The sequence below is a fragment of the Trichechus manatus genome, unplaced genomic scaffold, assembly GCF_000243295.1.
Source record: "Trichechus manatus latirostris isolate Lorelei unplaced genomic scaffold, TriManLat1.0 scaffold00068, whole genome shotgun sequence".
Lineage (NCBI taxonomy): Eukaryota > Metazoa > Chordata > Mammalia > Sirenia > Trichechidae > Trichechus > Trichechus manatus.
The window spans coordinates 11,327,096-11,336,273 of record NW_004444004.1 but is presented as its reverse complement, the minus strand read 5'-3'; positions in this window follow the sequence as shown (position 1 = coordinate 11,336,273).

Here is a 9,178-nt window from a genome sequence, read left to right as displayed (position 1 = left end):
AGGAGGCAGAGACAATATGGCACCCTAGACAGGTGCCTAATGCCATCCCTCTGCAGCAAAGGCCCAAAAAAAGTAAGTAAAACAGATACAAACCTCAATCCTGGAAACCTAAGCATCAAATGAAGGGATAAAAAAATAGATCAAACACTGAATGGAAGAAGACTGAAGGAAAGCAGAGAATGAGGAGAGATACGAAGTAGAGGTCCCCTGCCAACATGGCATAGTATCACCATCTTGGAGCACAGCCATCAACGACCCTGGACAGGGAGTATGAGAGGCAAATTCACGGAGCTCCCAAGAGGAGACAGAGCATCCAGTAACCAAAGAAACACGCTTTCCCACCCCTCACCCTTCTGCCCCGTATACCCCCTCCACCCCTCCCAACGGGCCTGCCCAGCCACCTTGGCTAGAGAGCTACTGGCCTGCCGCCAGCCCAGGTTCACCTTGCCCCCACTTGCTGGCTCCTGCCATGCCATTTTTTCCCCCTTTTCTCTTTTTCTTTCTCCTTCCCACCTAGCCCGTACCTCACCTCTGCCTCTTCCTGCTGGACCACGCCACACCACCTTGGCTAGGTAAGTCTAGAGAAACACTTGACTGCTGCCAGCCTGGGTCTGCATCCACCCCCACCCACTGGCTCCTGTCACACCATTTTTTTCTCTTTTTTTGATTCCTTTCGTCTTTTTCTTTCTCCCTCCCACCTAGTCCATACCTCACCTATACCCATTCCTACTGAGCTATGCCACACTGTTTTGGCTAGAGAGATACGAGCCCACCACAAGCCCAGGTCTACCATACCCCTACCTGCCAGCTCCTGGCAGGCCATTTTTTCCGCTTTTCTTCCTTTACTTTCTCCCTCCCACCTAGCCCTATACTCCAACTCTACCCCTGTACTCCAACTCTACCCCTTCCCACTGAGCTATGCTGTGTCGCCTTGGCTAGAGAGACACTGCCGGACATGGACAGATTTCTAGAAACACACTACCTACCTAAACTAACACAAGCTGAGATAGAAACTTTGAACACATCCATAACAAGAGAAGAGATTGAAGAAATTAATAAAAAGAAAAACTCACAACAGAGAAAGCACCCTGGCCCAGATGGCTTCGCTGGAGAATTCTACCAAACATTCAGAGAAGAGCTCACACCAGTACTATTCAAACTATTTCAGAGCATAGGAAAGTAAGGAATAATCTCGAATTTATTCTACAAAGCCAGCATAACCCTGATACCAATGCCAGGCAAAGATACCACAAAAAAGAAAATTACAAACCAATATCTCTCAAGAATATAGATGCAAAAATTCTCCAAAAAATAGTGGCCAACAGAATTCAGGATCATATTAAATAATAATAATAATACACCACGACCAAGTGGGATTCATACCAAGGATGGTTCAACATTAGAAAATCAATTAACATAATACACCACATAAATAGAACAAAAGAATCACATGATCATCTCAATCAATGCAGAAAAAGCATTTGATAAAGTCCAACATCCATTTCTGATAAAAACTCTCAATAAAATATGAATAGAAGGGAAATTCCTCAACATAATAAAGGACATCTATACAAAACCAACAGCCAACATCATTCTCAATGGAGGGAGGCTGAAAGTATTCTCCCTGAGAATGGGAACAAGACAAGGATGCTCTTTATCACTATTCCTATTTAACATTCTGCCAGAAGTCCTAGCTAGAGCAATAAGGCAAGAAAAAGAAAGTACATCCAAATTGGGAATGAAGAAGTAAAACTATCCCTATTCACAGATGTATGATCCTATACAGAGAACCCCAAGATTCTCTACTGAAACTAATAGAAAGATTCAGCAGAGTAGCAGGATACAAGGTCAACATAAAAAATCAGTTAGATTCCTATACACCAAAAAAGAGAACTTCAAAAAGGAAATGAAGAAAACAACACCATTTTTTGTTGTTGTTGTTAGGTGCCGTCCAGTTGATTCCGACTCATAGTGACCCTGTGCACAGCAGAATGAAACACTGCCTGGTTCTGCGCTATCCTCATAATCATTGTTATGTTTGAGCTCATTGTTGCAGACGCTGCATCAATCCATCTCTTTGAGGGTCTTCCTCGTTGTCACTGACCATGTGCTTTACTAAGCATGATGTCCTTCTCCAGGGACTGATTCCTCCTAATAACATGTCCAAAGTATGTGAGACAAAGTCTCACCATCCCTGCTTCTAAGGAGCATTCTGGCTGTACTTTTTCCAAGACAGATTTGTTCTTTCTTCTGGGAGTCTGTGATATGCAATATTCCTCGTCAACACCATAATTCAAAGTGTCAATTCTTCTTTGGTCTTCCTTATTCATTGTCCAGATTTCACATGTATATGAGGCAATTGAAAATGGCATGGCTTGGGTCAGGCTCACCTTAGTCCTTAAAGGACATCTTTGCTTTTTAACGCTTTAAAGAAGTCTTGCCTAATGCAATGCATCATTTGATTTCTTGACTGCTGCTTCCATGGGTGTTGATTATGGATCCAAGTAAAATGAAACCCTTGACAACTTCAATCTTTTCTCCGTTTATCATGATGTTGCTTATTGGTCCAGTTGTGAGGATTTTTGTTTTCTTTATGTTGAGATGTAATCCATACTGAAGCTGTAGTCTTTGATCATTAGTAAGTGCTTCAAGTCCTCTTCATTTCAGCAAGCAAGATTGTTCCATCTGCATAACACAGGTTATTAATGAGTCTTCCCCCAATCCTGATGCTCCACTCTTCTTCATATAGTCCAGCTTCTCGGATTATTTGCTGAGCATATAGATTGAATAAGTATGGTGAAATGATACAACCCTGACGCACACCTTTCCGTACTTTAAGCCACCCAGTATCCCCTTGTTTTGTTCAAACAACTGCCTCTTCATCTATGTACAGGTTCCTCATGAGCACAATTAAGTGTTCTCTAATTGCCATTCTTTGCAATGTTATTCATAATTTGTTATGATCCACAGAGTCGAATGCCTTGGCATAGTCAATAAAACACAGGTAACCATCTTTCTGGTATTCTCTGCTTTCAGCCAAGATCCATCTGACATCAGCTATGATATCCCTGGTTTCACCTCTGAATCCGACTTAAATTTCTGGCAGTTCCCTGTTGATGTACTGCTGCAGCTGCTTTTGAATAATCTTCAGCAAAATTTTACTTGTGTGTGATATTAATGATATTGTTCGATTAATGATATTGTGTGTGATAGTAAAGATATTGTTCCACATTAGGTTGGATCACTTTTCTTTGGAATAGGCATAAATATGGGTGTCTCCCAGTCGGTTTTCCAGGTAGCTGTCTTCCAAATTTCTTAGCATAGGCGAGTGAGCACTTCCAGCGCTGCATCTGTTTGCTGAAACAATTGGTATTCAGCTGGAGCCTTGTTTTTTGCCAATGCCTTCAGTGCAGCTTGGACTTCTTCCTTCAGTACCATCAGTTCTTGATCATTTGCTACCTCCTGAAATGGTTGAACATCGACCAGTTCTTTTCAGTATAATGACTGTGTATTCCTTCCATCTTCTTTTGATGCTTCCTGTACCGTTCAATATTTTGCCTATAGAATCCTTCAGTATTGCAACTTAAGGCTTGAATTTTCAGTTCTTTCAGCTTGAGAAATGCTGAGGATGTTCATCCTTTTTGTTTTCTAACTCCAGGTCTTTGCACTTGTCATTACAATATTTTACTTTGTCTTCTCGAGCTGCCGTTTGAAATCTTCTGTTCAGCCCCTTTTTTCATCATTTCTTCCATTCACTTCAGCTACTCTATATTCAAGAGCAAGTTTCTTCTGACATCCATTTTGGTCTTTTCTTTCTTTCCTGTCCTTTTAATGGCCTCTTGCTTTCTTTATGTATGATACCCTTGATGTTGTTCTGCAACTCGTCTGGTCTTCAGTCATTTGCGTTCAATGCATCAAATATATTCTTGACATGGTCTTTAAATTTAGGTGGGATACACTCAAGGTTGTACTTTGGCTCTCGTGGACTTGTTCTAATTTTCTTCAACTTCAACTTGCATATGTGCAATTGACATTCTGTTCCGCAATAAGCCCCTGGCCTTGTTCAGACTGATGATATTGAGCTTATCCATCATCCCTTTCCACAGAGATAGTCATTTGATTCCTGTGTATTCCATCTGGCGAGGTCCACATTTATGTTTATGCTGTTGAAAAAAGGTGTTTGCAATGACAAAGTCATTGGTCTTGCAAAATTCTATCATGTGATCTCCATCGTCATTTCTGTCACCAATGTTATATTTTCCAACTACCACTCCTTCTTTGTTTCAAACTTTCACATTCCAATCACCATTAATTATCAATGCATCTTGATTGCCTGTTTGATCAATTTTAGACTGCAGAAGCTAGTAAAAATCTTCAATTTCTTCAACTTTGGCCTTAGTGATTGATGTGTAAATTTGAATAATAGCTGTATTAACTGGTTGTCCTTGTAGGCGTATGGATATCATCCTATCACTGACAGAATAGTACTTCAGTATAAATCTTGAAATGTTCTTTTTGACGATGAATGCAACACCATTCCTCTTCAATTTGTCATTCCCGGCATAGTAGACCATATGATTTTCAGATTCAGAATGGCCAGTACCAGTCCACTTCAACTCACTAATGCCTAGAATATTGATGTTTATGCGTTCCATTTCATTTTTGATGATTTCTAGTTTTCCTAGATTCATATTTTGTACACTCCACATTCTGATTATTAATGGATGTTTGCAGCTGTCTCTTCTCATTTTGAATCGTACCACATCAGTAAAGGAAGGTCCCTGAAGCTTTACTCCATCCATGTCATTAGAGTCAACTCTACTTTGAGGAGGCAGCTCTTCTCCAGTCGTATTTTGAGTGCCTTCCAACCTGAGACGCTCGTCTTCTAGCAGTATATCAGACAATGTTCCACTGCTATTCATAAGGTTTTCACTGGCTAATTTTTTTCAGAAGTAGACCGCTAGGTCTTTCTTCCTAGTCTGTCTTAGTCTGGAAGCTCAATTGAAACCTGTCCACCATGGGTGACTCCACTGGTGTTAGAATATTGGTGGCATAGCTTCTAACATCACAGCAACATGCAAGCCACCACCGTATGACAAATTGGCAGATGTGTGGGGATACCATTTTATCTTTTTAGGGACTATTATAAATGGTATTTTATAACAGTCCCTAGAAAGATGAAATACTCAGGAATAAATCTAACCAGGGACAGAAAAGACCTATACAAATAAAACTACAAAGCACTATTGCAAGAAACCAAAAAAGACCTACATAAATGGAAAAACATACCATTCTCATGGATAAGAAGACTCAACTTTATGAAACTGTCCATTCTACCCAAAGCAATCTTCAAATATAATGCAATCCCATTGGCCATGACTGAAGCAGTTCAAACCCATTCAAAGCCCTGGTCTAGATACTCCACTAACTCCATTCTTTTCCTTTTCTAGCCAAAATGAACTAGTCATCATTCCCTAATCTCACCTTAAGCTTTCCTGCCTCTATATCTTAGACAGTGATGTTCTGAAATCCTATCCACTTTTCAAATCCTATCTTTAGTATTGCTTCTTTTATGAAGCCTTTCCTCATCACAGGATGATGTTTTCTTACTATTGTCTGAGTCTCCACAGCACCTTGTGTGATCTCTCTAATGCTGCTTATCACATTTGGCTTCCTATGAGAGTTTTTTGTATAACTGTCCGTAAGTTCCTTGAGGGAAGGTATTGAGACTTATTCATCCTCATATATCTTGGAGCAACCTGAAGAGAGACTGGGCATAGTATATGCTCTCATTTTTTTTATATTGAATTGAAAGAGATTGATTGCCACATTCCCTGAGAACTCCCCAAACTGGAGTATAAATTGTATTGACATTATATACAGCCACATAATGTTCGACTGGAAGCTCAAATATTTTACTTCCTCTACCTTACTTTCTGGTTTGTCTGTGAGGGAATGTAACTCATTGATGGGCATATAGTAGGTGTTTAAATGTTACAGGAAGGAAATGATAATTCTCAAGTGGTCTGTTTACCAAGTGGTATGAACACAATTTGTACACATGTGGATAATAATCCTTTATTCAGTGATTCAAATTGTGATGTTTTCTAAGTTTCCTAGAAATACAATGATAAAATACCACAAGGTATGCGACTTTGAAGAACATAAACTTATTGTCTCATAGTTCTGGAGGCTAGAAGTCCAAATCAGCGTATCAGCTGTGTCAATTCCTCCTGAGGGCTCTGAGAAAGAGACTGTTTCATGCCTCTTTCCTAGCTTCTAGTGGCTGCTGAAAACACATGGCATCCTTTTGCTGCTTGTAGATGCATCTTCACATGGTACCTTCCCCCTGTGTGTCACTTTTTGTCCTTGCCTGTTCTCTCCTTTTATAAGACACTACTCAGAAGGGTTTAGGATTAGAACTCACCCTACTCAGGTATGATCTCCTTTAACTGAACTGAAAACAAAAGAAAAATTCCATCTCCAAACAAAGTCACATGAACAGGTACAAGGGTTAGAACTTCAACTTTTTATTTTGGGGGATATGATTCAGTCCATAACAGATGTTGATTGAAATTTTTCTTTGTATCATTAAGCTCTGAATCAACCTTTCTTTGTACTTAAGCAGGTGCTGATTAGAAATTTACAGATAGTTCATCCTTTTTAGAAGCAGACTAGTTTCTCCATCTGGGCAGTTATATATACATTTCTGTATTTCTGACCTGATTATTTTTATTTGTCTGCCTTTCTCATTGATTATAAAAGCCCCCAGAACAAAGAATCCATCCTCTACTTCTTTGATAACCACTTATACTGGGCTGTACTGTGATGTGGCTGCTCATTCTCAGAGCCCGATAAATACTGACTTACTAAATGACAGTGACCACAAGAGGGTTGATGGTGACAGAAATTATTTGGTGAGAATTGTTAGGTAGCTCTTGTGAAGAGAGAAAGTAAAGAGTGTAGACAACATCAGAGGTTTGATTCTGAAGCGCATGTTGTAGCTAAACTGGCAATTTTCTTTTAACCTCATTAGATTCTATCAAATAAAAACATTTTTCTCCAAGTTATTGCGTTTGCTAATGATGGTTAAGCAGAATCATCTTCATTCCCTATGCCCTGATTTCTGCTGCATGCATGCTGCGTCAATCCTGCCTTGATTACCTGACTATGACCTGGTCCACAATTATGGAATTTTGCGTCTCTTGCATAATAACGCTGGAAAAGGACCTTAACATTTACTTATACCGTGGATTCTAAATAACAAAGTATATTATCCCACAATGGCAGTTGTTTCACATACTTGACTACTTTATTTTTCAAGGGTCTGTTGTGTATTGCCGCTCAGCAGAATACATAACCCTCCCCCCAAATCGAAACTTAATGAGTAAAATACAAAATCCCATTTTGTCACTGGACACTTCTAATACTGAATATATGAGGCTTGAGAGAAAGGTCAGCAAGAAAATATCCATCACAAAAAGAGACAATTGCTGTGTCAATATAGAAAAATGTGACAGGAACTAATTTCACTACAAAGTGAGCTATTTAATAAGCTAAAAGGTTTATCCTCATTAAAGAAAACACACGTGTACCCAAAGCTATTCATTGTCACCAGTTCTCCAGATGCTTTATGGATGACTTATAATGAAAAAGCTCTGCTGACCTCTTCCCAAGAATTTCTTTTTAGTTATATCCCTAACTGGGGTTAAAATAAATGAAAAAGAATACATTTGAAACTGAAAAGATTTTTTTAAATTGATTTTTAATAAGGGCTATTTCTGGATGATGCCAAATGGGTAGATTTAAATGACACAATCTCTATTTCTTACTATATATATATATATATATAAAATTTGTCTAACTAAAGCTATCTACCAGATTTTTAGATTAGAGTTTTCAAATAGCGACTGCAAACTAAATTATGTAGAACCAGCTTTTGTTGGGCAGTTGTATTCATTTTTACTTTGCAACTGACAGATTCCTGGAATAAGCTTTTAGGCATAGTTAGAAAAACATCCTTGTCTGTACCTCAATCCTTGTCACTGGGCATTTTTGCCTACAAATTTAAGGGTCCGAAGTATTCAAGGTGGCCAAAGTAGGTGAGAATCCACCTAGGAATAATGTAATAGGACTCTCATTCGAGTTTATGGTTTATGGAACTGGAGCTGGGATTCAGGTGACGAGCACTCTAGGCTGTGCTTCTAGAGTTTCTTCAGTGACCATAGACCTTCCTGCTGTTACCAAGCAGAAATTGACCTTGCCCTTGTTCTCCACAGTGATTCTGAGCTCCTGAATTGCCACCCTGGTCTTCTCCTTTAGAAGGTAATATACCAGGTTTACTGAGAACTAATCACATCAGTCTGATAGCAGAAGAAGCTGTCATTACTCACTATGCTAGTGGAAATTATGATGACACCAAGACAGACTTCCTGGAAAACCTAATTACATCACAGCACTATAGCAGAAAGCAATTTGAGGGATAATGTTCATTGTCAACCAAATCAGGCAATAAACAGCTTTAGCAGGTGATTGAATGCCCCCAAAGAACTGGAAACATTTGATCACCATAAAGGCACCTTATTGTAAATATTCTCAATCCTGAATGGTATTCATATCCTATAACACAAAAGAAGAGTGCACAACGAAATACATTAAACCATTCCTTCAATTCATTCATGTTCCAAGGTTGAGTGCCTTTTTCTTAACACTGGAGGCCAGACTTAGTCTATAAAATCATGGGCAAATTGGTTAGTTCCTTTGAGCCTCAGTTTTATTATCTGTAAAATGAGGATAATAACAACTGTTCTTACCTAGCTTATTGGTGTATTTTTAGTATCAAATAAAATAACTGGTATAAAATGCTTTGGAATACCATGATAGAATTTTCTTTATAGGCAAGCTTCATATTTTTGACTGTGAATCATCCTTTATGAAGGAGGAGAGCAAAAGGAAGCTCATTTTCCCTCTCCACTGATTTCTCCATGTTCAAGTTCAGGAGTAGTCATGCAAAGGAAATAGAATGAGAATACATTGCTAAATTTGATTCTCAGAGTCAGTGAATCAAGAAGCATTGATTCAGTACTTTATCTGAGTTTTGTTGTTGTTGTTACTGTTAGTTGCCATCAAGTTGATTCTAGCTTATGAGGACTCCATGTGTGCAAAGTAGAACTGCTCC